We start from the raw sequence: 27,246 nt of genomic DNA, 5'->3' as shown, positions 1-27,246 counted from the left end.
GACCTTTGCGAAGAAAATGTTTACATCGCAACAGAAACCCGTCCTTTGGTGGACTCAAACCACCGACTTTTCAGTTAACAACCGAATGCGCCACACAGACGGAATGGTGGGTTCGTGTCTCACATCACAACTTTCCGGTTAAAAAAATATATTTTTTTGCCAGCTGGCAATATTTCTTCTGCACTGATAATCAAGAATTGAATTTAATTTCTCGCAAGCTGTGTGAATTTCTTGAAATACAAGTTTTCCAGAAAGGAAATGAATACATGCATTTAACGAAATCAAGCCCTTTGTGATAGTCCGAAATGGTACGTTATGTACCACAAGATAGGAAAAAAAACATGATTGGGATTTTAAGCTACTGTACGTGACCTATGGTACCAGACCGGGGTAAAGTTAGCTTGAAGTTCGAAAACGATTTTGGCACGCCTGTAGCGTTTACACGAAACCTCTTAGAATCGCGAGAATAATGGCTTTGTGCATAAAATACATTGTGAATGCTTTCTCAGCCTTTACTTTTTCGTTTATATTACATTTTTTTGGACCAAGCACGAATATTCTTTTGTCCATATCTTCGCAACGGAAGCACAGAACGCCTTCAAACCAAATGCATTTTAAAGACAACGACGTGGATATTTCCACAGCCTCTACATCAAAGTATCAGTGAGCTAATTATCTTTTTTTAAACCTCCGGTTTTTCATCGATGAGTAATTACGCACTAACTGGAACCCGGGGGACCGCTGTATACACAAGTTCACAACGCGAGAAATACTGTTCAATACGGCTTCATGCGAAAAACCCGTATATGACCATAGGAAGCATAACTGTGCAGTCTCCAATTACCCAGACTGTAAGCACGGGAATAAGGCTTTGTCTGAATTCTGAAACCCTTCCTTTACGTCCTGTTTTCATTCAGGTAAGAGTCAACTATATGCAAAATACTACTGACAGCAAGAAGATTAAAATATTCTTTACTCAGCAGCTTATTAAACACAGCTCCCATGATGTTCAAACCGATTTTTTACACAGAACACTGACACAGCTTTGCGTTCTGAATCTCTTTTTCTCGTGTGTTTATTTAATGTGGCACAATGTACTGGGATAGGGGTATTCTGTTCACAAACCAATAGCATTTAAACCACAGCACCCACAATGCTGCAAGTAAGTGTTTTGCACACTAAGCAGAGAGCGATGTCTTCCTCATTAGTATAGTGGCAAGTATCCCCACCTGTCACCCGGGAGACCAGGGTTCATCAGGACATGCATTGAAGTGAAAGCAGGATGCGCTGCAACATCCACTGTGCAGACCCGCCACACTAAGAGGTGAGTGGGTCTGTGCGATCACAGCGCTAGGCGAATCCCTAAACAGTGTGCGTGGCAACAAACGAAACGGGCCTGTTTCCGCCCGGTTTCGATCCGGGGAAATCGGGCCCAGTAGTGGCGGGATCTGTACAGTGCATGTCGCAGCGCTTCAATGTGCTTCCTGATGTCCTACCCCGAGTGCAGAAAAGACAGCATCCACAGCAACAACAGCTCAGGTCTCTGCACAGGAGCTAAGCTGCCCTCATCTCCTCTGCTCTGCGGCTCCTGCAGAGTGGAGTCCCGCCTGGAGCCGTGTTTGCAGGCGGCGGCTCCCCGCGCCCTGTCTGTGCGTCGTGTCCAAGAGCTCCTGGGAGGAAGAGAGAGCCCTCCCACTCGGGGGCTTTTCCACGGTCTGTGTGAGGAGGGGCGGGTGTGTCCAGTAGCTTATCGAGCGGAAGCCTGGGGCGGCGGAGAGCTGTGATCGTGCAGACCTTGAGGTGTCACCTCTTTGTCTGCCCCCCTCCCCCCAAGCTCTGCTCCAAAGTAGCCCGGCAACCCCTCACACCTGCACGTGTCACAACCTAAGGTGCGGTCATGAGACACCCATGGGGTGTCGTTCTGTTCTTGCTAATTGTTTCCTGCCCGTCGCAGGCAGGAGTCCATGCGAGGAAGATGCGCTGGACAGAGCTCAGAGGGCGCAGCTGGGTGGCTTTCCTTCTGAGTGACGTTCCTGCAACACTCTCCCGCTACTCTTGGTGCGCTCATGTCACAACACAGGAAGGCTGGAGCAGGTGGCTGTGGGCTTTGCACCCCGCCGAAATAGCTCAGTTGGGAGAGCGTTAGACTGAAGATCTAAAGGTCCCTGGTTCGATCCCGGGTTTCGGCATTTTGTTTCATCGCGCCCTTTGTTCCTCTCTCCAGCGCCACCTGCCTAAAGTGACGCGTCCCTTTCTCAGCCCGAAACGCAAGCGAGACACCAGCAGCGATCCCTGCAGGTTTCCGTAGTGTAGCGGCTATCACGTTCGCCTAACACGCGAAAGGTCCCCGGTTCGAGACCGGGTGGAAACAGTCTCGTTTTGCACGCTCCTGTACTTCACAGAGGTCTTGAGCGACCGCTCATTTGTTCCCAATGTATTTCCGGTGCCTTCGTGCACTCTTGTACCAAACGCACGTTCCTTCTGTACGCGGAGCCGATCATTTGCAATTGGGCTGTGCCGACAGACCAGGACGAGCTCTGTCGGCTCAAAAGCAGCGCAGGACCTGCAAGAACAACAGAAAGATTAGCATCCAGCGGGGGCCTCTTAGTGAGCCCAAGAGCTCATCAAGAATCGGCTCCAGCAACAGGGCTGGGCGCATTGTTCCATTCTCCGCCCACTCTCGGTGTAAACAAGTCCCTCCTGGTCTCTGCTTGAAATGCACTTTCCTGCGTTTGCTTTGGTGTAACTGGCTTCCCCTGCATGGGCGAATGTGAAGAAGATCCTTAGTAAGTCATTAAAGAAAACCGAGAAGAGGTCGGAGTGGCCTCTGTCGTTCAACAACGATCCAGTCAGGCAGTACTCCTCTGTAAAGCGCCGTTCGTTCACATCGATTGGCTTTTTTTTTTGCCTTAATTCGTGCGAGTAGTAAAAGCAGACGCCCCTATTCTGCCGTGACCCAGATTCGAACCGGGGTTGTTGCGGCCACAACGCAAAGTACTGACCACTATACGATCACAGCGAGTTACCGAGACACACGCGGCAGGGCGGAAAGGGCTGTGCTCTCTTCGTGTGACATAATTCGGAAAAGTCCTGACGTTGCATTTCAACTGAGCCCCAGTATACATCGACCCTTCGACACTCTGAGTGACAACTCTCTTGCGTGTTTTCTCATATTTATGTAGTTTGCTTGCATGATGCCGGGAACAGCATGGTTGTTCGCTGCCATATAGTCTAGCGGTTAGGGTTCCTGGTTTTCACCCAGGCGGTTCCACTCGGTTTTGCCTCCTGCTTTCCAAAAGATCAGCACCGTGTACGAAAGAGCCGCATTAAAACTACTCGAACGTGCAAAACGTGCGAGAAGAGGGGGCGCTTGTTTCCAACCGAAACTTCTCGCGTGTGAGACGAGCTGATCATCGCTGTGGGAGGGTTACTCTGGTAGACAGGGCTGACCTTCGGCAATAGGATTTATAGTCTCCAAGATGATATTTGCACTTTCTGGAGAGGCGATTTTCTCCACTTCAGTAGCCCGATTTCGTCGATTGCGTGGAGAGGGCTGTAGAATGTGGCGCCGCCTTTCCTGCTCCGTCCATGACAGGCGTGCTGGTCTCTGGAGAGAGAGCACGGTCCATCAGCGCACTCCAATAAAGGCACTGGAAGCAGCTGAATCGCATTGGCGAAGCTCAGCGCTGGGCCGCTGGGCACGTCTTACCACCGTTTCCGTAGTGTAGTGGTTATCACGTTCGCCTCACACGCGAAAGGTCCCCGGTTCGAAACCGGGCGGAAGCAGACATCTTTTGTCGCCAGGCACAAAAGGGGATTGGGGATTCGCCTAGCGCTGTGATCGAACAGACCCACTGGACCCACCTCTTAGTGTGGCGGGATCTGCACAGTGCATGTCACAGCGCATCCTGCTTTCACTTCAGGGCGCGTCCTGATGTACCCCAGTCTCCCGCGTGACAGGTGGGGACAGGTGACAGGTCCTATACTAACGAGGAAGACATCGCTCTCTCCGACCCCCGGCATCGTGTCCCGACCCACCGTGCTGGAAGCCGACGCGTGCTGTGATTCCTTTACGGAGCAGAAATGACAACCGAGGAGCCGAGAGATCATTTCAGCATTTCGCGTCTGAACGGAAAACACAAACGACCAACTCGGAATGACTTGCCTTTGACGCTTCTCCAAGCGTTCTTTGTGCATCGAACAGACCCACTCACCTCTTAGTGTGGCGGGATCTGCACAGTGCATGTCGCAGCGCTTCCTGCTTTCACTTCAATGTGCTTCCTGATGTCGAGTCGTGTGCCGTGCGGAGGCTCTGAAAGGGAGAGCAATGAAAAGGTGCACGACGCTGTGAAAGAAAACAGAGAAGTGAAAGGCAGTCATTTCTCTAAGGAGGTGAAAGAAAAGCTACTCCCCGTCGGGGAATCGAACCCCTGTCTCCCGCGTGACAGGCGGGGATACTTGCCACTATACTAACGAGGAAGACATCGCTCTCTTCAACCCCCGGCATCGTGTCCCGACCCAGCATGCTGGAAGCCGACGCGTGCTGTGATCCCTTTACGGAGCAGAAATGACAACCGAGGAGCCGAGAGATCATTTCAGCATTTCGCGTCTGAACGGAAAACACAAACGACCAACTCGGAATGACTTGCCTTTGACGCTTTTCAAAGTGTTCTTTGTGCACGACGACTGCGACGCCTAGCAGATATAAATGGGTTGTACAACTTTGAACTAGCAAATGGAAGAGGGCTAAGCCCCCTCTCTTTTAGCCCAGGTTCGATCTGTCTCCCAGAATCACCAGGGCGCACACACACACACACACCCGTGCCGTTGAAGTGCTCTGCTTCATTTCTAAGGGCAACTCAACATTCACTCCTACCCCGAGTGCAGAAAAGACAGCATCCACAGCAACAACAGCTCAGGTCTCTGCACAGGAGCTAAGCTGCCCTCATCTCCTCTGCTCTGCGGCTCCTGCGGAGTGGAGTCCTGCCTGGAGCCGTGTTTGCAGGCGGCGGCTCCCCGCGCCCTGTCTGTGCGTCGTGTCCAAGAGCTCCTGGGAGGAAGAGAGAGCCCTCCCACTCGGGGGCTTTTCCACGGTCTGTGTGAGGAGGGGCGGGTGTGTCCAGTAGCTTATCGAGCGGAAGCCTGGGGCGGCGGAGAGCTGTGATCGTGCAGACCTTGAGGTGTCACCTCTTTGTCTGCTTTCCCGCCCCCCCTCCGCCCAAGCTCTGCTCCAAAGAAGCCCGGCAACCCCTCACACCTGCACGTGTCACAACCTAAGGTGCGGTCATGAGACACCCATGGGGTGTCGTTCTGTTCTTGCTAATTGTTTCCTGCCCGTCGCAGGCAGGAGTCCATGCGAGGAAGATGCGCTGGACAGAGCTCAGAGGGCGCAGCTGGGTGGCTTTCCTTCTGAGTGACGTTCCTGCAACACTCTCCCGCTACTCTTGGTGCGCTCATGCCACAACACAGGAAGGCTGGAGCAGGTGGCTGTGGGCTTTGCGCACTGCTGAAATAGCTCAGCTGGGAGAGCGTTAGACTGAAGGTCTAAAGGTCCCTGGTTCGATCCCGGGTTTCGGCATTTTGTTTCATCGCGCCCTTTGTTCCTCTCTCCAGCGCCCCCTGCCTAAAGTGACGCGTCCCTTTCTCAGCCCGAAACGCAAGCGAGACACCAGCAGCGGTCCCTGCAGGTTTCCGTAGTGTAGCGGCTATCACGTTCGCCTAACACGCGAAAGGTCCCCGGTCCGAGACCGGGCGGAAACAGCCTCGTTTTGCACGCTCCTGTACTTCACAGAGGTCTTGAGCGACAGCTCATTTGTTCCCAATGTATTTCCGGTGCCTTCGTGCACTCTTGTACCAAACGCACGTTCCTTTTGTACGCGGAGCCGATCATTTGCAATTGGGCTGTGCCGACAGACCAGGACGAGCTCTGTCGGCTCAAAAGCAGCGCAGGACCTGCAAGAACAACAGAAAGATAAGGATCCAGCGGGGGCCTCTTAGTGAGCCCAAGAGCTCATCAAGAATCGGCTCCAGCAACAGGGCTGGGCGCATTGTTCCATTCTCCGCCCACTCTCGGTGTAAACAAGTCCCTCCTGGTCTCTGCTTGAAATGCACTTTCCTGCGTTTGCTTTGGTGTAACTGGCTTCCCCTGCATGGGCGAATGTGAAGAAGATCCTTAGTAAGTCATTGAAGAAAACCGAGAAGAGGTCGGAGTGGCCTCTGTCGTTCATCAACGATCCAGTCAGGCAGTACTCCTCTGTAAAGCGCCGTTCGTTCACATCGATTGGCTTTTTTTTGCCTTCATTCGTGCGAGTAGTAAAAGCAGACGCCCCTATTCTGCCGTGACCCGGATTCGAACCGGGGTTGTTGCGGCCACAACGCAAAGTACTGACCACTATACGATCACAGCGAGTTACCGAGACACACGCGGCAGGGCGGAAAGGGCTGTGCTCTCTTCGTGTGACATAATTCAGAAAAGTCCTGACGTTGCATTTCAACTGAGCCCCAGTATACATCGACCCTTCGACACTCTGAGTGACAACTCTCTTGCGTGTTAGTAGTATAAAGCGACACCTTTCGTCAAACTTTTGACAGGTACCACGCCCCCTTTTCCATCCAATGGTCGTCCGCGGTGTTTGGTTGTCCCGCCCCCCAGCCATCCAATGGCGTGTTGTTATTTGTGCATGTCCCGCCCCCTCAGGAGCCAATGGTGTGGTTCGGAACCCCCACCGGCCGGTCGCCCCGGCGCCTCGGGGTCCCAAAGCCCCCAGCCGGCGCATCCCTGGGTGTGTGCGAGTGTGTATTGGTTCGGAATGGGGAGCATGTCTGCCGCGGGGTTGAGTGCGCTCTTTTATAACCCTAGGAAATCGGGCAGTTACGGCGGCGCAGGGGGTCTGTTGCGGGCCGCGAGATCCCGGGGTGTGCGCGGCGCCAGCCGTGGCCGGGTGGTCGAGTGGCCGTCCGGCCAGGCTGCTTATACGCTGCACAAGCTGGCGCGCGTACGTTTTAAGAGAAACAGGACGCTGGTGTCCGAAATGGACTGGCAGTGGCAGGCCGACTTGGTGGACATGAGAGAACACCACGCGTTCAACGACGGTTTCTGTTACATCTTAATGTGTATAGACATGCTGTCTAAATACGCTTGGGCCGTGCCGCTGAAAACCAAGACTGGTGGGGCCGTGACAGGCGCTTTCCGAAATATACTGCAAGAGGGGCGTGCTCTTAAAAAGCTACAAACGGACGAGGGTAAAGAATTTCTTAACAGGACCTTCCAAAATTTTCTCAAACGTGAGAATATTGAACATTTCAATATGGCCAGCGATGTGAAGGCTAGTGTGGTCGAGAGGTTTAACAGAACTATTAAAACAAAAATGTGGAGGTACCCGACACACAAAAACACCTTTCGTTATATCGACGTCCTTTCAGATCTTATTTACGCTTATAACCATAGTTACCACATGACTATTAAACGAACCCCGGCTTCTGTTACGCCCGACAACTCCCTTGAGGTGTGGAGAACGGTCTATGACGCGCACTTTAAGAGAAAACCGTCAAAGTTTTCATTTAATGTGGGTGATCGCGTGCGGGTGTCCAAAATAAAGGGAGTGTTTGAGAAGGGATATGAACAGACCTTCACAGATGAAATTTTCATTGTCAAAGAGCGGTCCGCGGCTCTGAGACCCTATTACAAACTGCAGGACTACGCAGGCGACGATATTAAGGGTTCCTTCTATGCCGAAGAGCTACAGAAGATAAACCCGGATGTTGAGAACGTCTACCGCATCCAAACGATTTTAGCAACCAGGGGTCGTGGCAAAAACAAACAGCTTTTGGTAAAGTGGCGTGGCTGGAGCGATAAATTCAATAGTTGGGTGAAGGCTTCTGAGGTCCGAGACATATAGAGGTGGTGAAAAATGAACCCCAATGGTTTCTATGTGACGCTGGCCAGTAATTCATCCTCAAAGATGTTTCCAAAGAACACTAACGCCTGCTTCACAGAGCATCTGGCAAAGGCGATTGACCTGGACGGGGGCTGGGAAGTGGGCCTGGTCGAACTACACTATCCGAATACACTAAACACTTTTGATGAAGACGAAGTTTTTCTGTTCATCAGCGAGGAGCTCAAGACTATCTGGACCTGTACCTTACCGAGAGGGTACTACGGCAACATCGAGCAGCTCTTGCATGAAATGAAACGGGCTGCTGAAAAATCCAAGTTATCGGCTGTAAGTCTTAAATACAACCCCATTAGCCGGTCGGTAAGGATTGTTAGTGATAAACGGTTTGTTATGCAGCTGCGTAATCGCCTAGCGCGGATGTTGGGTTTCAATTCGGGTGTAGCGGGTGTAAAATCACCGCACCCCGTCGATATGACTGGCGGATTTAACACCATGTATATATACACCGATATCATAGAACACCAGTTAGTAGGCGACGTCTACGCACCGCTTTTGCGTTGTGTGCCCTTCAGAGGCGTGGATGGTGAATTCGTCACAGTATTGTACGACAAACCCCATTACGTGCCGGTGAGCATCGACCATTTTAACAACATCACTATTGAAATAAAGACGGATCAAAACGAACACGTGTCATTTGCATTTGGAAAGGTCATCGTCAAGCTGCATTTCAGACCTGTGAAAGCGTCAAACATCTAAAAGGATGACGGTCATCAAGAGCTAGGGGATCCTTCTCTGTATACGCACTACTACAAACAACAGGCTGGTTATGGATTACCAGGATTTTCAGGGCTACCGGTTCAGTACGGCGCTGGTATCGGGGGTATTTTCAGAGCGCTATTTAGAAAAGCCGTGCCTTTTCTGAAACGCGGGTTTGAAATAGCTAAGCCGCACATGGCATCGGCAGCTAAAAACATCGCCAAAGACGTGGTCGGCAACGTTACAAGCGCGGTCATGTCTAAGGTGGCTGCACATCAGCAGGAAGGTTCGGGTCTAGCATACATCCGCAGGGGTGTCAGTAGAAAAAGACAGACGTCATCATCCCACCGTTGGGGGCCGCCGAAACCTGATAAAAGAACAGCTAAGCGCAGACAGGCAACTCATAGAAGCTTCAGGTCGACCAAGAAGAGCGTGACACACCGCAATCAACGCGACACGAAACGAGACATATTTTAAACATGGCTTTTGTTCACGGCGGGTCTGCAGAATGCGCCAAGTCGGAGCTGGACATATTTCAATTAGCACCTACCCAAACAAGCGTCGAGAAAAGCTTTTACATAGAAGTTCCACCCCTCACGGCCCTCACGGAAAACGCACCTCTGGAGTTCTACGTCGCAGGCAACGGTGAAGATTATTTAGATTTAAACAACACGCTGCTCTATTTGACCTGTAAAATAACGGAAGCAGACGGTCGGGACATTGATGCGGCAGCCCGTGTGAGCCTGGTGAACTACCCCATCGCTGCCATCTTCAGCCAGGTTGACATCACCGTAGGAGACCGATTGATCAGCCAGAGCAACAACTGCTATCCTTACAGAGCCTTTATAGAGTCGGTCCTGAACTACAGTGAAGAGACGCTGAAGACGCAGTATTCAACAGGTCTCTTTTACAAAGACACAGCCGGGGAACACGAGTCCACAATTTTGGATGGTCCCAATCAGGGGTTCCGAAAAAGAGCATCATTCACGGCGCAAAGCCGAAAACTGGAGCTCCTGGGTCACATTCAAGCTGACCTGTTTTTTCAGGACAAACTACTTCTGAATGGCGTAGACCTGAAAATAAAACTCACGCGAAACAGAGATGCTTTCTGCTTAATGAACAACGCCGGAGAACACAAACTGAGCGTACTCTCTGCATCTTTGTTTGTGAAAAGAGTCAGAGTGTCACCCGGGGTCAGACTGGGACACGCCGAAGCACTCCTGACGGCCAACGCTAAATACCCCATAGACCGCGTACAGATGAAAGTCTTCAGCCTGCCAGCAGGGAGCCGTGTGTGTAACCAAGAAAACCTCGGGCAGTTACCCAAAGTGGTCATTTTGGGGTTTGTGGACAACGCGGCATTCAGCGGCAGTTTTACCCAAAACCCCTTCAATTTTAAACACTACAACGTTAACTTTCTGGCTCTCTACGCGGACGGGGAATCCCCACTAAACCGCTTCAACCAGACTTCCAGAATGGACATTGCGTCCGTGAATATTTTAATCTGGTGGAAACAGCCGGGAAGCGTCTGAAAGACAAACCAGTTCTGGTGGACCGCGAGGAGTACGCGCGCGGTTACACATTGTTCGCTTTCAACCTCAGCCCCGACGACGAGTGCACAGGACATTATTCACTTATCAAAACGGGTAATCTGAGAGCTGAAATACGCTTCGCGCTCCCGCTACCCACTACAGTTAACATGGTTGTGTACGCGCTGTTCGACAACGTGATAGAGCTGGATATGAGACGTCAAGTCATTTACGACTTCAGCTAAAAAGCACTGGGAGACCACACAACCTGCACATAAAGATGAACACCAAACAGCTGGAAGACATTCTAACCCGAGACCGCTATACCCGAGACAGTTTTCTAGGCGTGTTCCCCAGTGATGCCCTACCGAGCGAGAGACTGGCGCGGCGCCCTCTGAGTTTAATAGTTAATACTCACCCACACGACCGCCCCGGTGAACACTGGCTGGCTATTTACTTACCCGACGACGAGGGCGCAGAATTTTTCGACTCCTACGGATTTTCACCCCAAGCCTTTTTCTTTCCCAAGAACATTAATGATTTCTTAAACAGAAATGCTAACTCCATATTTTACAATAACAGATAATTGCAAGATTCTTTTGCAGTGACCTGCGGTCTACACTGCGTCTTTTTTCTATACCATAGATGTAAAGGTTTATCTTTTAGAAACATTTTAGAACTTTATTCTACGGATGCAATCCAGAATGACCGCATGGTGGAAATGTTTCTGAAAAACCGACGTCGTGTCGTGAGACGGAGACCCCTGTACCCTTTCAAGCCCTTTGAAAATACGAATGTTCAATTATGCGGGTGTTTACGACAATTTAAAACATGTCATAAATGTTAATCGGTCGTCTAAAATAAAAATGAAATCGAACCATTTCGACGTCTGTGTGGTTATTATTTAAAAAGAACACAAAACATGGATGAAAATCAACACAATATTTTTATTATACATTCGCTGTTACAGCGCTCAAGCTTTTTTTAATACATGTTACAGACAAACCATTTTTAAACATATTGCGCACGCTTTTTAATATACATTTCAAGTCATTTAACACAAATACACAGACCCAGAGAAAAAATTGTTACAAAGACAGCCATGTGGGTCTAGGTATTAATGATCGTCTCCTTTCAGCGGTTATCTTAGAGACCGGGTCGACCGTCGACAACTCTACCGGTTGTTTTAAAGTTTTGGCCGACGCGGCACACCCCGCGGGGCAGCCTTGAATTTTTCAAGTAGCTCTCGGTTACCAGCGTTGGCTAGCAAGGTGCCCGGCACGTTGATTTCAGCCATAGCCTCCATGAACACATCCCAACCTTTTGGCTTCTTACCGCCAGCAACTGCTTGCTGCTGCGTGAGAGCCCTGACAAGATCAATCATGTGAGAGCCCTCAACGGGTGCCCCCTTGTACACAAATTCCCCCTTTTCATTCCAGGCTATTAGTGGTTCATTGCGGGCCATGGTCTTTAACAATATCTCGGCATTTCTCCGGAACCTCTGAGACACGCTGTCCAAAATATACTCAAAGTCAGCCTCGCTCGATGACGGCGGTTGCGCGAACGTACGTGATAGTTCGGTGGGTGCATTTTCCGGTAGTACAACGGTTAATGTCCCCTTTTCGGAAGTCTGCTGGCGTACTAATGTCAAATACCGTTGCAACACCTGGATGTACAATTTCACTTTTTCATATTCGGCCAGATGCGAGTTCTGCAGAATGTCACGCATTTCATCATCCAGGCGACGGGCGGTTATTTTTCTTACATCGCTTTCGAACCCAGACCGCTCTCGGAGTCGATCGAGCTGTTTCTGAGGTACCAGGTACATTTTTTCAGCGTGCTCCATTATCGACGTTGTAGAAGCCCCGTAATCAGTGGTACTGCAATACTCAACAGGGCCCCGATAAAACCACCGGACTGGTTCACCAAGAGTCTCTTTCTTTTAAGAGAAAGACCCTTTCGACTCAAAGTCTTTATAAGCTTACGCTTTCTCTTCAGGGTCCCAAACTGCTTAGCAGATAACGGTATGTTCCCTTTCAAGGTATTCAAGGCGATTTCAGCTATGGCCTGTACAAGATCATTTGTAGCCCCGCAGAGAATAGCTTTCCGCTGTTTGGGGGTGGCTTTTACCAGAAAATTTAAGAGAGTCAGGTTTCTCCGAACGCGTGAAGACATGACGACGCCCCGAACGTGTTTTTTCGACTGAGTCGGTGGTTGTGAGATCACCGACTTTTAGATTTTTTAAACACATAAGCCGTGGCTACATCTGTGGGGAAAAGACCTGTTCGCAAGCGATAGTCATCTGGGGTGTCGGCATTTAAATCCACCAACAAGTAACCGAAAGGTTTTTTAGTAGCGTCATCGAACGCTTCCAAAAAAAATTTGGCTTTACCGGGGTACATCTGCCGGGACAGGGTTGTAATCTGTAGTTTATCTCTAGGGTTTTTAAACAGCACCATGTACTTTGTATTTAACGCGATGGTTCTACTTTTCCGGCCTTGACAAAACACATTTTGGACGATATACATGATGCTGAGGTTTCGGTGGTGTACGTATTTGGTAAAAGCTTTTTCTATCTCATTATTTTCACACGCAGACTCCATCAAATCATCCACTATAATCAAATTTACTCTACCCGGCGGCAGTAGCTGGTCGTCGGAAAACGACGTCGGTAGTCCTTCTATAAACTGAATGTATGGAAATTTCACAAGCAACTCGTCGTATAGAGGTTGCCAGCAGCTGTAACACCAGACTATGTTTTCGGGTTTACGAGTCATAACGGTATCACCGCTCTCCAAGAGCTGTTTTATAAAATAACTTTTACCGCAATTCGAGGGTCCGGACAAAATGCACGAAAAAGGGTGTTTTAACCTGACATCCATCGTGTTAATATCCGTAGGGCAACGATGTCAAATTTTCTTGCAGCACCCGCTTGTCGTACACCACCTTCTGGGTTTTCTTTAAGGTCCGGGTCTCAATGCGCCAATCCTTTTTAACACGCACGATCATCGGCTGTTGAATAGAAATGTGTTTAAATTCCCGGCACTCTGCATAAGGGTTAACGCCATAGTCAAAAACCAAGTCCCGCAGACTCTCAAAGTTAACTTTTTCACAATTGTTCACATTGAGCGTAATGCCTTTTACCTTTAAACAGGCTTTCCCTCCAGACAGTTTGTACCCGTATGACTTGGGTCCTGTTGACACAAACTCGGTGATGTGTTGACCAGCATCGATTTCGCTGGTCAACACACCCAAGTAGTCGCCCAGTTCCGGATTCCACTCACCCTCCCGGCTCACAAAGATAACGGAATCTGTGTCATAGTAGAGACAACGGCCTTGCAAAGCATTTAGCAGATTGTATAACTCCAAGCGGGCATAGGCGGTTGTAAAGCTAGCGATGAAAATGTTAGTGTTTGAATGGCCCGTATAGTGGTGTTTAGTGTGTTTCCACGTAACACAGGCTGTGTTTTCATCGATAAACTCGCAGGCTGACACCTCATGATATGGCGTAAATAAGTACCTGAACAATTCATCGGGGTTTCTCACAATGGTGGTCTGTGGTAAATTGTCTCTTTGCCCATACTTGCCCCACAAACTGTTCAAGGCAATTTTTGAAAGCTGTATTTTGGCCGGATTCTTTTTAATGTTGCCGGGGTCCAGCCGGACACCCTCTTTTTCATAATATTCGCAGATATATCTTTGTTGTTTCGCGACATCTGTACACCACTCTGGAAACCCCGAAGCTTCCTGCTTCCCTTTCAGATGCAGTTTGATGTAGTCGGTAAAAAGATCGTGTGAGGCCTTTTCGAAATGCCAAATTTCGTAAATTTTACACACTCTATACCCCAGGTCTAAGGCCTTCTGTAATTCGGGGGTGCACCAGACACCAGTCAAGGCGCGATCTTCATCACCGTGCTCACAGGGGGTGGTCTGTTTTGTTTCAGCACACGTACGACACAGCGTGAAAAACAGTTTTTTGTCAATTTTGGTTGGAAGAACTGGAAAGTACAAACGTCTGGGTGGGTAAACTTTCACCTTCGCTAAACCGAAATACCGTTTTAAATCTCCAAAGTTGTTATAAATTATTCAGGGGTGCCCCAGTGGGTATTTTTTAGTTTTGTTCACAAACGGATACAGACTGGTTAAATCATAGTAATGAATTTTTTCACCGGGCTGCGCTGTGTAATGCAAACAAATAGCATTTGTTCTCCCCGAAAAAGCGAATCGCGTGGTTGCAGAGGCTCTGGTAACTGCGCAGCTGTTAGAAATTTACCCAAGTCTCCATTTTCAACAAGCATGTCTCTGAACTCATGCTCCCACAAAACACGCACGTTAAAACCTCTCATTTTGAGAAAATAAATTTTAACCATCGTCTTTCTGTACAACCAGCCAAAAGTAGCGTTTGTCAGCGGATTAAAATCGTTTTCACAATAACAAACGCTACAACCGTGAAAAAAGCAACCGTTGAACTCAAAGGCTGTCGGCACTCTGTCAATTACAGCATAACCATCCAGAAAATATGGGCCAACCTTGAACTCACAGGCCGTGGTTAACGTGTGTTGGATTTTAACGGGCTCTGTGTGTTCGATGTACATAAGCCACTTTAACTAACCCCCCCCCCCCACACACACACACCGCATGTCTCCAAAACATCTCAAATTATCTCTAATACGTGATTTTAAAACTTTAAGACCAATCCGTTAAAGTATGAAGAACAACACCCCATCATTTGTTGCCTATTAATACCTTAAAGACTTTTACGCTTGCGATGTGTGGAAATTTATCTCAAACTTTCGAAAAAGCTGTCGCGAATGTGTTATTAAAAATAAACTGTGTCTTATTACATTATTTTAAAAACTTTAAGACCAACCCCGTGTGTTTAAAATTTCTTTTCTGGGCAAACCCATCATTTGTGTTTGCGTTGTGTGTTAATACTTTTAAAGTTTAAAACTTTTAAACTGATATGTGAATACTTTTCGCTCTCGATAAAACAAGGGGGGGGGGTCATCACAACATTGGTTGTGATGCGTTTTAAAGCATCACAACCAATTGAAAAATGTCTTGTGTTATGTAGGCGTGGTTACACCATTGGCGCATATTCTTAAACGCTCCGGACTGACAGGGTCGCAGCGCGTCCTTGGAGCTGTCAGACACCGCCCCTTGTTAGGAGCTGCGGAGATGGCTTCTTTGTGTGGAGAAACAACGGGGTCTGCTACTCTACAAAGTGAAGAGGTAGGCGGCTAAAATATTTTTTCTGATCGTGGAATTGTTGTATCGGTGCTTAGCGTATGTCATTTTAATACTTGGTCTTCTTTTTAGTAAAACCTGACCCCACCCTCTGCACCCTGTGACAGCAGCGGGGGTGTGAGTTCAGCTGGGGTACCAGATGTTGAAGAACTGCCGGGTGCTAGCGATGATACCACGCTACAAATGGTAAATATTAACGAAAAACCTTAGCTCAAAAGTTTTTTAAGCCTTTCTTTTCTTTTTCCTTTAATAGAATAAAGAGGATGTGGACGGGTCAATCTTCAGCCTACCGGCACAACTGAATGTTTCGTGTCTATGCTTGTGTGTTCGGCCAAATGTTAATAAAGCTGATGCCCAACCAGGTTTAGCTAACGATGTCCCTAATGAGCCCGATGTTATGCCCCAGATTGTGAAAGCAGTAGTTTATTGCATCTTCAAACACTGTTTAAAGAGGGTCCTGGTTGATGACTGCCCGGCCTGTTTGATTGACCATCCTGGGCAGCGGGGTCACACATGCCTGTCTGTCGGCTACACAGATGGGTTTGAAGATGTGACGTTTGCCGCTTTAGAAATTTATAAGTCTCATAGTTTAGCCTGAATTTTATCGACTGTTCTGTACACCGCCAGGTGTCTGGGTTCGTACACCATTAGAAATGACACTGAGCGGTGCATAAAACAGTTGCTGAAAAATATAATTGAGGACCGCTCCCCATACGAGCATGTACACACCATACTTGAACAGCTGGATGAAAAATTAGTAGATGTGACTCTTGATGCGTTGCAAAAGAAACACTATTCTTATTTTTACAGACGCAAAAAAAAAGATCTATGTAAAATGTGAATACAGATTTCACTCTGTTTTACAGACCCGGGTGTGCCATCGTCCGAAGAGTGAAGAATTTTGAATGTATACGTCTGAATGCTTACTAAGAGTGCTTTACACACTTCTCTCTACAAAGCTTGATATGCAAAACAAAGAGTCGAATGCTAATATCCTTAAATTTGTTAAAGAGATAGATGTGTATGTCAAGAACTTGAGTGAAATTATTGCAGATCTGATTTTTTCAGATCAGAAATGGAAGCCTGGGGTGTAGGGGAAGCCTACAGTGTGTATTCCAAAATACAGTGTGTTTTGCACAGAACCTGTGGTAACACCATCCCGCTGATTACGCAGGCAAATGTTTTTGCTCTGCTAGATCGGATCGCCCAGTGTGGTTCGCATGGCTTTAGACATGGGGAGCGGAAGGGGGTTATGAATGCTTTTTCAGATGCCTCAAAGTTTCTCAGCAATGTTGGGGTGGTGGTTACATGTACCGAACTAATTTTCCGCACCAACATTTAATTGTTGAATGCAAACAGGAGCCGGTAACGCGTGTGTGCTGCGTTGTTTAGTGTTTGAAACACCTACTGTTGAAATAAATCGGTTCACATTTCACATGGTGTTTGTCCTGCGAGTTCTTTCCGTGAGACTTTACGCAGTCAGTGTGTGTGTGCTTACAACCCTGCTACTTTTGAGACACGGCTTGTGCAGCGTATAAGCAGCCTGGCCGGACAACCACTCGGCCACCCGGCCGTGGCTGGCGCCGCTCACACCCCGGGATCTCGCAGCTCACACCAGACTCTCCATGCCGCTGTAACTACCCGATTCCCTAGGTTTATAATAGAGCGCACTCAACCCCGCTGCAGACATGGTCCCCTTCCAAACCAATACACACTTTCACACACCTAAAGCGAGGGATGCGCCATCTTTGGGCTTTGGGACCCTGAGGCTCCGGACCGACTGGCCGGGGGGGAAGGCGGGAGTTCCGACCCTTAACAACACACCATTGGCTCCTGAGGGGGCGGGACATGCACAAATAACAACACGCCATTGGCTGGCAAGGGGGCGGGACAGCCAACCACCGCTGACTCCCATTGGCTGGAAAAGGGGGCGTGGTACCTGTCAAAAGTTTGACGAAAGGTGTCGCTTTATACTACTCAGAACACATGTAAGACTTACACACAGCTTTTAATATGCTATAGTGAATTTGCAGGTATCCTGGGGAGGGAAGAGAACTGATATTAAGGAAATACATATTTAAAGGGGATGTAAGTATTAAATGTGTTTTGTCACATCTGGGTGTTAACTGAATAACTTTTTAGCATTATTTATTGTGTTTTGACTCTATACTTGTGTTTCTCAGGAGACAGCAGAAATATTGATGTTTACATTTATATTCACATATAAATGATATTGACTTAGGTACTCCACTATTTACTTGTAGTTTGACTGGTGTCAAAAGTTGAAAATCTCTGCAAACATCAAGATGTCTAAGGACGTGGAAAGAAACTCAATCACATTTAGAGAAGGTAATGTTTAGATCGGATTAATTCGAAGTGTGTCTCTGGGTGCGTTTGATCTACCAACGTTGTGTTTAACTGAAGGACACCCTGACTGAGTGTGCCATAGAAACTGACATTTTTTGTATTTTTTCTACATTCACAGATTTTTGGCTAAAGTAAAAAAAAAAATCATTGTCATTTTCTTGCCAGCTGGCAGTAATTCTTTTGCACTGATAAGAAAGATGAGCATTTTATCTTTCGCAATGTGTGGATTTCTTGAAAAACAAGTTGTGCCAAAAGCGAAATGAAAACTTCATTTAAACATAATGCAGAAGCATATTGTCTGTAACAATAAACTGAGGGTGAAGACAGGAAGTAAGGCACTGCTGGGATTTGAACCCAGGATTTCCTGTTTACTAGATTGACATTTTAACCAACTAAGCCACAGCGCCGGCAAAGCACTGCCCTTTTTCAGCCAGTTGGACACACTGCTCTGTTATATCTTCGTTCGGTGTGCAGTGAGCCTGCTCACTGAGCAAGTTGAGAAAGGATGTGAAATGGCTTTTATCCGCCAATTTCATTACCAGGGAGCTTAATATGCTTTTGATTATCTACAGGGTGTCTAGTGCAACACAGGCGATGGACTGCTGGGATTTGGAGCCAGGATTTCCCGTTAACTAGACAGGTGCTTTAACCAACTAAGCCACGGCACCGGCAGAATTCTCCTCTTTTACTGCCCCTTGGACACACCGCTCGGAGACACCTGCGTTCAGTAAGCTGAGTCGGCTGGCTGAGCATGTTGCCTCCTTTACATTCGGGCCCCGACACTAAGAGAAACGTACAGAAATGGCTTTTATCGGGCACTTTTCATGTCCAATGCGCTTGACATCTCCCACGGGCGACAGAGTTCGACACTTTTCCTTTCTTTCTTTCTTTCTTCTTTCTGTACTCTTTGATGAAAAAAAAAAACGAGTAATCATGTAAGGGAAAATGTCTTTTTTCATGGAGAAAACGTGCACCAGGAAATGTTGTGTTTAGAAGAAGTGAGTTAACATGAAAAGTGACCTGATTTACCGGAGCAAATGCTCACCTAGCAAGGTCTGCTTTACTACTAGAGAGACGTAGAGTGAAAGACGTGATAATTTCACGCCATTGTGGAACAAAACGCTATTTTCTTTAAATTATAAATCAATTAGAAATTCAGAGCGACACATAAAGGCTTTGTCTGCTTAAAAGTGATGATTTTTAAAAACTGATAAAAATTTGGAAAACATGTTTCTCACGTAGAAATTTAAGATGGGGGTGGGGTATTACTAGTAGTGGCGCTGAACTCACCATGGTGCAATTCATTTATGTGACGGACTAGTGGTTTAATGGATAACGCGTCTGATTTCGGTTTATTAGATTGTCGATTCGACTTCTACCGGGGTTGTGTGATTTAAATCAGGCTCCTCAGAAATAGATGTCCGTTATGTAAATAGACCGCACCTGAAAGCAAACGTTGGGTCTGGTTTCCTTTCTTTCCTGCATGAAATAGCAAATCGTTACAAAAAACACCAGCTAATGTCCAATAGCGTTAGTCATTTAAGCAAACATGAATATACTGTAAGGTCTTGGTACATGGGAGTGGATTTCAACCACAATTAAAAAAGGACAAATTATAATTACAGGCTTCAGACACTTTTTCATACAAAAGTGACCAAACACTCCCTAACTTTCAGGTTTGCTTGAACCTGTAACAAAAAAAGCAGTCTGAAACTTCCATTCTCTGATGTCACTGTCTCTAAAGCCGGACGTGATGTTTCACGGATGTGTAGTATGCCTTTTCTCTTGTCATGTTCATGATGATTCACTGAATAAGCTCCTGACTGGGTGTTCTGTACCGCGCTGTTACTTTGTTCGATTACCTATGTGGTGTACAGCTAAAACCCAACTGCGTGGTGTAATTTCCAGGTTCAGCACCAGCAGCACCTGCAAACTCATCAGCTGACCTTGACGTGATTTGAACATGCAACCTTCTGTTCTGTAGTCAGACACGCTACCGTTGCGCCACGAGGTCGCTCGCCGCAAGTGCTTTTAATTCCCCCAAAGAGAACAATCAGCGTCCCTGAAAAAGATTTTTTTTTAATTCTCTCCTGTGTGGAGCGCCGCTCTTCCAACGAGGGTCTCTTCTTCCCCGACCACAGATTATTCTTTCCGCCCGGCTCTCTCACAGAGAGCAGACACACCGTCTCCACTGATGTGTTTACTACATCTATAGATCTGACCCCCTACAGCCCCGATATTCCTGGACAGGATATTTACCGCCAGCCTCGTGAACTTCTCATCTTGACCTCTCCCAGGAGGAGCACAATTAACACAGAATCCTCTCTCCATTTAGCAAATAACACAAAACACTGTTTACCTGTCAAGACAGAAAACCAGGCTGCTCCAGGTGAGGCTTGAACTCACAACCGCAGCATGACTCCACTAATCATGTCATTTTACAAAGCCTGAACCTGGAAAGAGATTGGAAGCCGAAAAGTTATGGTGTTTTTTTAATACTTGCCTACTCTTTCAATTGTTCCGTCAAGTCTTTTATTTGGGAGTACTTTCAATTGATGTTAATCCTTGTCCCGATACACGTTCTGGGCCATGGTGCATCTTGAATAATGTTCTTATAGGCTTCAGTTTGGAAAAGTGCGCTCTTCAGAAGCTACCAAAACCGCTAATGGTTACATAACACTTAATGCAAAAGCAATGTTCGGGTTTGAAAAAAAATATTACTTGCTATGAATACAAACACTGTTACAGGAGGCGTGTTAGGGATATTTTAGCTTAGATCATCAATTCATCTTACATTTCTTCTCCATCTATATCAACAGCGTAATCGCTACTGAGTGCTAAAGGCAGGTCCTGGCAATACAATCTTCTTTAGAAAACATTTTTAAAACTATTTCCACTACCATACGTAAAGTAAAAGATAGCGATTGCACGCAACGAATAAAATCTCTTTTCCAGGGATGTTGTAGTTAGATGCAAATTACAATAGAAAATGTATCAGCTTTAACATTTTCTTTTGGATTCACAGGACAGTCAGCATGAGTCATCAAAGAGCCTGTAGTGGCAAAAAGTTTAAAAGCGCACAAGTGATCTGTCTTTGGTCAAAGGAATTGCTGGAGCAGTAGGACGCAGAGCAATATCTAGCAGCTGTAGACGATGTTTGGGGAAGAGATAATTCTGTTTTCAGCACAGGGAGTGAGAATGAGCTCAGTCCGGCTCCCAGCAGAATCCATTCTGGTTTGGTTACTGTCAGACTGTGCGTCTGAGGCTCTTTGGATCGCAACGTGAAAAAAAAAGAACAAAAAACATTTACTCACATCTTGTGATTTCCACGAGAGAAAGAGAAGATATCACTTTAAAAAAAATCAAAACTGAAGATTTGGATCCGGGACCTCATACTTGTTAAATGATTAAAATAATAATTATGAAAATATCATGTTGTGTTTCTGCAACATATTGTGCACAGTATGCCATTTTTTTCTAAAAATACAGTAGATTGTACTTAATAAAAATGTACAATTCACCGCTGATATAAACAGATTTGTGCTGTGTTTGCCTTTGTTAGCATTTGTTTAAAAAATAAGTTCACAATACGATAAAAAACACAGAAAGCACAAACGTAATAAAATAATGATACAAAATCAATACCAAATCATAAAGCCAATTAAGTACCTATCCTTTGAAAACAGTGACATTTGTATCTACTTTTGAATTACAAATCAGACAGCGTAGTCCCTTAATTCAAAGATAAGATATTTGCCAAAACAAGACAATCAGACGTGAGCTGAATTCGGAACAAGAGCCTCTGCTTCATCGTTTATTGAGCTTTTGATCAACGTCTGAGTGAAAAAGATTCGCTATTTTAACTATTTGATTAAAGTTCACAAAAGCACCTTTCTTCGAGCTGTAGTCGAAACAGCTACTTAAGGATTCCTAACTGTTTCTAATACAGTCAACCGCGCTACCAACTGAGCTATCGAAGGGATTTAAAGTGGTCCTCTCTGGCACATATTGCCCTATGTAGTGAAATATTCCGGGTACTTAAATTCCAGTTCGACATCAAGTTTCCAACTCGTTTCCTTAGTCTTGTTTACCTTGAATTTAAGCCACAAACCAGGATTCTACTGTATAATCTTCCGGGGATGTTACAAAATGTTTGATGGGGCATTAATCATTACAGGCGGAAATTCACTCCTTTTTTTTTCTCGAGGCATCATATTAAACATTTCATTTGGATCGAGAAGAGGATCACCATGAGAGACAGAACAAACTGTTTGATTCCGGCTTTATTGGGAGCTGTATCACAGCTAATGCATGTAAAGCCTTCAGTATGCGATAGTGAGAGCTCAGTTATGCCAGGGAGTGGGAGTGAAGAGAACTGAACTGAAATTTAGTAAATTCATATTTAAATAGAGTGTAAATCATCAAAGTGTTCTGTCACTTAAAACTTATTACAACACTACCAGGAGTGGGGATTGAACCCACGTGGACATTTGTCCATTGGATCTTAAGTCCAACGCCTTAACCACTCGGCCATCCTGGTCTCCAGCGAGGTGCTGTTCAGTTGTTTAACATTTAAATATGATTCAACAATTAAAAAAAATTAAACCAGCGCCCTGTCACAGAAACGTACCCCGGTCACCCGCGCAACAAGCAGGGGTACTCAGCACTATACTAACGAGGAGCACTTGTCCGGAGCTGAGCGTGAGCTCTGTTTACGGTCAGCAGTCATTTCCTCTTTTCCAAAGACATTTTCGCCTGCTCTCAGTAATTAATGTCGGTTTGAAGTCTGTTCCTGTTGTCTCCACTCTTGACAAAGAGCAGCCTTTCGTAGGAGACTCCCTCTCTCAAGAAGTTTGCCATCACCCTGCAAGAGAGAAGAGCCAACCGGGATAAACAGCTTGAAGTTTGAAAAATATGTTGGCACGCCTGTAGCGTTTACACGAAACCTCTTAGAGTTGTGAGAATACTTCCTTTGTGTATAAAATACATTGTGAATGCTTTCTCAGCCTTTACTTTTTCGTTTTTATGATATTTTTTTACCAAGCATGAATATTCTTTTGTCCATATCTCCGCAATGGAAGCACAGAATGCCTTCAAACCAAATGCATTTTAAAGACCACGCCTTGTGGATATTTCCACAGCCTTTACATCAAACTATCAGTGAGCTAATTATCTTTTTTTAAACCTCCGGTTTTTCATCGATGCGTAATCACGCACGAACTGGAACCCGGGGGACCGCTGTGTGCACACGTTCACAATGCGAGAAATACTGTTCAATACGGCTTCATGCGAAAAACCCGTATATGACCATAGGAAGCAGAACAGCGCAGTCTCCAATTACCCAGACTGTAAGCCCGGGAATAAAGCTTTGTTTGATTTCTGAAACCCTTCCTTTACGTACTGTTTTCATTCAGGTAAGGGTCAACTATATTCACAATACTACTGACAGCAGCAAGATTAAAATATTCTTTACTCAGCGGCTTATTAAAAACAGCTCCCATGATGTTCATACCGACTTTTTACACAGAACACTGACACAGCTTTGTGTTCTGAATCTCTTTTTCTTATGCTTTTATTTAATGTGGCACAATGCACTGGGATAGGGGTATTCTGTTCACAAACCAATAGCATTTAAACCAAAGCACCCACAATGCTGAAAGTAAGTGTTTTGCACACTAAGCAGGTCCTCTGACTTTTCCCAGCTTTGTTTTGGGTTGTGGAACCTTTATTTTTTTATGATTTTCTGAAGATAACAATACAGGTAATACACTGGGATAGGTGGGTTGACTTCATGGCTCAATAGCATTTCTAATACAACAGCCATACTGCTGAAATCAAGTGTTTTACACACCAGACAGGCCCCCTAACCTTATACAACCTTGCTGTGGCTGGTCAATATAGTTGACCCTTTTTGGAAAGCTTTCTCAGCCCGAAACGCAAGCGAGACACCAGAAGGGGTGTGTGCAGGTTTCCGTAGTGTAGCGTCTATCATGTTTGCCTAACATGTGAAAGGTCCCTGGTTCAGAACCAGGTGGAAACAGCCTCTTTTTGAGTTCACAGAGGTCTTGAGCGACCGGTCATTTGTTCCCAGTGTATTTCTGGTGCCTTCATGCACTCTTGTACCAGGACCTGCAAGAACAACAGAAAGATTAGCATCCAGCGGGGGCTTCTTAGTGAGCCCAAGATCTCATCAAGAATCGGCTCCAGCAACAGGGCTGGGCGCATCGTTCCATTCTCCGACCACTCTCGGTGTAAACAAGTGCCTCCTGGTCTCTGCTTGAAATGCACTTTCCTGCATTTGCTTTGGTGTAACTGGCTTCCCCTGCATGGGCGAATGTGAAGAAGATCCTTAGTAAGTAATTGAAGAAAACCGAGAAGAGGTCGGAGTGGCCTCTGTCGTTCATCAACGATCCAGTCAGGCAGTACTCCTCTGCAAAGCGCCGTTCGTTCACATCGATCGGCTTTTTTTTGCCTTCATTCGTGCAAGTAGTAAAAGCAGACGCCCTTATTCTGCCGTGACCAGGATTCGAACCGGGGATGTTGTGGCCACAACACAAAGTAATGACCACTTTACGATCACGGCGAGTTACCGAGACACACGTGGCAGGGCGGAAAAGGCTGTGCTCTCTTCGTGTGACATAATTCGGAAAAGTCCTGACGTTGCATTTCAACTGAGCCCCAGTATACATCGAACCTTCGACACTCTGAGTGACAACTCTCTTGCGTGTTTTCTCATATTTATGTAGTTTGCTTGCATGATGCCGGGAACAGCGTGGTTGTTCGCTGCCATATGGTCTAGCGGTTAGGGTTCCTTGTTTTCACCCAGGCGGCCCGGGTTTGACTCCCGGTATGAGAACGTGTCAGTTTTGCCTCCTGCTTTCCAAAAGATCAGCACCGTGTACGAAGGAGCCGCATTAAAACCACTCGAACGTGCGAGAAGAGGGGGCGCTTGTTTCCAGCCGAAACTTCTCGCGTGTGAGACAAGCTGATCATCGCTGCAGGAGGTGGGAGGGTTACTCTGGTAGACAGGGCTGACCTTCGGCAATAGGATTTATACTCTCCAAGATGATATTTGCACTTTCTGGAGAGGCGATTTTCTCCACTTCAGTAGCCCGATTTCGTCGATTGCGTGGAGAGGGCTGTAGAATGTGGCGCCGCCTTTCCTGCTCCGTCCATGACAGGCGTGCCGGTCTCTGGAGAGAGAGCACGGTCCATCAGCGCACTCCAATAAAGGCACTGGAAGCAGCTGAATCGCATTGGCGAAGTTCAGCACTGGGCCGCTGGGTACATCTTACCACCGTTTCCGTAGTGTAGTGTTTATCACGTTTGCCTCACACGTGAAAGGTCCCTGGTTCAAAACCGGGTGGAAACAGACTTCTTTTGTCGTCACGCACAAAAGGGGATTGGGGATTCGCCTAGCGCTGTGATCGAACAGACCCACTCACCTCTTAGTGTGGCAGGATCTGCACAGTGTATGTCGCAGCGCATCCTGCTTTCACTTCAATGCGCGTCCTGATGTACCCCGGTCTCCCGCGTGACAGGTGGGGACAGGTGACAGGTCCTATACTAACGAGGAAGACATCGCTCTCTCCGACCCCCGGCATCGTGAAAAGGTGCACGACCATAGTGCCTTTAGTGTAAATAATGTTCAATCTGAAATTAAAGAATTATTATTCAAATGATTGTTTAGGAATTGTATGCTAGAGCTTAAAAAGTATGTTCCAAGGTGCTAAATTTGTGTAGGTAACAGTTTAAATGCATTTTTCCACTGTTTACAAATCATCAGTATGGTAACCACAGCAACAGGCGCCACGTCACTGTCCACGGCTAGGTGTCTCGCCTTCGTCACAATGAGCGGTGTGACGTCACCGACAGCAACTAATACTAATATTAGTGTCTTCATGTTAATATTAGTGTGAGTGCAATCGGTAGTTTTAATATTAATGATAGTTTTCATGTGAGTATTAATGATGATAGTGCTATTGATTGTTTTAATGCTAGTATTCCTGTTAATATTAGTGATAATTACAGAGAAAAGGTTAGATTATTTACACTAGAAGTCATGTTAGTTTTAGTAATAGCATTACTGTTATTATTAGTATTATTAGTGTGGCAGTATTTTGTGTCAGTGTTAGGATGATAGTGTAAGTCTTAGTGATAGTGTTACTGTTGCAATATTAGTGGTATTTGTATTAGTGTTATTTATAGTGTATTTGTAGTTATGAGTGTATGTGTCTGTTTGTGTGTGGTGTTTGTGAGGAGTGTGTGGTGTCCGTCAGTGTGTGAGTGTGTGTTTGTGGATGTGTGTCTATAAGTATTCGTAGTGTCTATGTGTGTGTCTGTGAGTGTGTGTAGTGTCTGTGTGTGAATATTTGGATGTGGGTCTTTCAGTGTGTGATAATGTGTGAGTGTGTGTGCATATATCTGTCAGTGTGTGTGAGTATGTGTATAGGTGGGCTTGGGCTCCACTGCTGTGTCTGACAAAGGTGACCCATCAACAGGTGTTGAGGTCCAGAGTCACTTGTGAGCGCTTCCTGCTTTCACTTCAATGCGTGTCCTTATGTCGAGTCGTGTGCCGTGCAGAGGCTCTGAAAGCAAGAGCAATGAAAAGGTGCACGGCGCTGTGAAAGAAGACACAGAGAAGTGAAAGGCAGTCCTTTCTCTAAGGAGGTAGAAGAAGAGTGACTCCCCGTCGGGGAATCAAACCCCGGTCTCCCGCGTGACAGGTGGGGATACTCACCACTATACTAACGAGGAAGACATCGCTCTTGTCGACCCCCGGCATCGTGTCCCGACCCACCGTGCTGGAAGCCGACGCGTGCTGTGATTCCTTTACGGAGCAGAAATGACAACCGAGGAGCCGAGAGATCATTTCAGCAATTCAGCATTTCGAAAACACAAACGACCAACTCGGAATGACTTGCTTTTGACGCTTTTCAAAGCATTCTTTATGCACGACGACTGCGCCGCCTAGCAGATACAAATGGGTTGTACAACTTTGAAGTAGCAAATGGAAGAGGGCTAAATCCCCTCTCTTTTAGCCCAGGTTCGATCTGTCTCCCAGAATCACCAGGGCACACACACACACTGTCTTGTTTCTCGTACACGTATAGTGTAAAAATTAAGAACCCAGGACGAAGATGTGACACTCGAACAAACTCTTTATTATTTAACCTGTAACTCCGAACCAGTTAGCTCCTAAATTCACTATGGCCTGTGACCCTGAGCAACCGTTATTCCCCGCTCAGCCCTCCATCAATCAACATGCAGTTTCACTGCTGACGCACACAAATATTACACCTTCTCCAGCTGTTATGAATCCCCTCTCTTCAAAGCCTGGTGTGTTTTTTTTTTGGAGATGTTATATATTTTAGAAAGAGCACTGTGACGTCAGAGACACCAGCCAGAGCGCCGGGATCAGAGAGCGAGACCGCGGGAGGTGCGCGGAGCGC

At 46.6% G+C, this 27,246-nt stretch overlaps 1 long non-coding RNA gene and 7 other non-coding genes across 8 annotated transcripts; 5 read left to right on the top strand and 3 right to left on the bottom strand.

Moving 5' to 3' along the window:
* The first annotated feature begins 2,116 nt into the window (after nucleotides 1-2,116).
* On the top strand, nucleotides 2,117-2,189 carry trnaf-gaa (transfer RNA phenylalanine (anticodon GAA)). Its single transcript has one exon. It is a non-coding gene; the product is annotated as a tRNA-Phe (tRNA).
* Nucleotides 2,190-2,298: 109 nt separating this feature from the next.
* trnav-aac (transfer RNA valine (anticodon AAC)) lies at nucleotides 2,299-2,371 on the top strand. Its single transcript has one exon. It is a non-coding gene; the product is annotated as a tRNA-Val (tRNA).
* Nucleotides 2,372-3,713: 1,342 nt separating this feature from the next.
* trnav-cac (transfer RNA valine (anticodon CAC)) lies at nucleotides 3,714-3,786 on the top strand. The gene has a single exon. It is a non-coding gene; the product is annotated as a tRNA-Val (tRNA).
* Nucleotides 3,787-5,505: 1,719 nt separating this feature from the next.
* trnaf-gaa (transfer RNA phenylalanine (anticodon GAA)) lies at nucleotides 5,506-5,578 on the top strand. The gene has a single exon. It is a non-coding gene; the product is annotated as a tRNA-Phe (tRNA).
* A 109-nt stretch (nucleotides 5,579-5,687) lies between these two features.
* On the top strand, nucleotides 5,688-5,760 carry trnav-aac (transfer RNA valine (anticodon AAC)). Its single transcript has one exon. It is a non-coding gene; the product is annotated as a tRNA-Val (tRNA).
* A 574-nt stretch (nucleotides 5,761-6,334) lies between these two features.
* On the bottom strand, nucleotides 6,335-6,406 carry trnah-gug (transfer RNA histidin (anticodon GUG)). The gene has a single exon. It is a non-coding gene; the product is annotated as a tRNA-His (tRNA).
* A 13,766-nt stretch (nucleotides 6,407-20,172) lies between these two features.
* LOC138243318 (uncharacterized) lies at nucleotides 20,173-25,562 on the bottom strand. Its single transcript, XR_011192104.1, has 3 exons — nucleotides 25,240-25,562; nucleotides 22,425-22,658; nucleotides 20,173-20,247 (listed from the first exon to the last, which is right to left on the bottom strand). It is a non-coding gene; the product is annotated as an uncharacterized lncRNA (long non-coding RNA).
* Nucleotides 22,252-22,334, bottom strand: trnal-uaa (transfer RNA leucine (anticodon UAA)). The gene has a single exon. It is a non-coding gene; the product is annotated as a tRNA-Leu (tRNA).
* Nucleotides 25,563-27,246: the final 1,684 nt, after the last annotated feature.

The sequence above is a fragment of the Lepisosteus oculatus genome, chromosome 14 (assembly GCF_040954835.1).
Source record: "Lepisosteus oculatus isolate fLepOcu1 chromosome 14, fLepOcu1.hap2, whole genome shotgun sequence".
Classification (NCBI taxonomy): Eukaryota; Metazoa; Chordata; class Actinopteri; order Semionotiformes; family Lepisosteidae; genus Lepisosteus; species Lepisosteus oculatus.
The sequence above is the reverse complement of the archived record's forward strand: the minus strand, read 5'-3'. Positions and strand labels throughout refer to the sequence as shown.